General features: G+C 38.7%; 1 non-coding gene across 1 annotated transcript; it reads left to right on the top strand.

Moving 5' to 3' along the window:
- The first annotated feature begins 389 nt into the window (after positions 1-389).
- Positions 390-496, top strand: LOC122744816. The gene has a single exon (XR_006355159.1). It is a non-coding gene; the product is annotated as a U6 spliceosomal RNA (small nuclear RNA).
- The last annotated feature ends 408 nt before the right edge of the window (positions 497-904 follow it).

The following is a 904-nucleotide window of genomic DNA, read 5'->3' as shown; positions in this document are numbered from 1 at the left end:
GTTGGTTGGGAAGTGAACTGGTCCAACCATTCTGGAGAAAAATTTTAAATTGTGCTCAAAGGGCTGTAAAACTGCATATTCTTTCATCCAGCAATATCACTACTGGGTCTGTATACCAAAGAGATCAAAGGAAAAGGAAAAGGACTTACATGTCCAAAATATTTGTAGCAGCTCTTTTTGTGGTGGCAAAGAATTGGAAATCAAGGGGATGCTCATCAATTGAGAAATGACTGAATAAGGTGAGGCATATGATTGTGATGGAGTACTATCATACTATGGGAAATGACAAGGGGGGTGGTTTCTGAAAAATATGGTAAGACCTATATAGACTTGATGAAAAGTGAACTGAAAAGATTTCAGGGATCATTGTGAATAGTAACAGTAATATAGTGCTCGCTTCAGCAGCACATATACTGAAATTGGAATGATACAGAGAAGATTAGCATGACCCCTGAGCAAGGATGACATGCACAATCTTGAATCGTTCCATATTTTTATTGCTTGATTTCATAGGGAGGGTTGAGGAGGGAGGGAGGAAGAAAAATTTAGAACACAAAATTAGCTCAAAGACCTTAATCTCATCAGAGTGGGCTCATGGAGGGAATAACATTCACTCCCAATTGGGAGGAGTAATCTATTTAACCCTACAGGAAAGTAAGAGGGGAAGAGGATAAGGAGGGAAGAGTGAAAGAAAGGAGGACAGAGTGGGGGAGGGGACAGTCAGAAGTAAAACACTTTTGAGGAGGAATAGGGTAAAATAAGATAGAAAATAGAGTAAATATCATGGGAAGGGAATAGGATGGAGGGAAATAGATATGATGATTGACTATAATGGCAAAATGTATGGTACCTACTTTGCTGGGCTATTGTGAAGAAAATTCTTTGTCAAGTTTAAGGTACTATA

This window comes from Dromiciops gliroides, chromosome 2 (genome assembly GCF_019393635.1).
Source record: "Dromiciops gliroides isolate mDroGli1 chromosome 2, mDroGli1.pri, whole genome shotgun sequence".
In the NCBI taxonomy this organism is placed as follows: domain Eukaryota; kingdom Metazoa; phylum Chordata; class Mammalia; order Microbiotheria; family Microbiotheriidae; genus Dromiciops; species Dromiciops gliroides.
The sequence above is the reverse complement of the archived record's forward strand: the minus strand, read 5'-3'. Positions and strand labels throughout refer to the sequence as shown.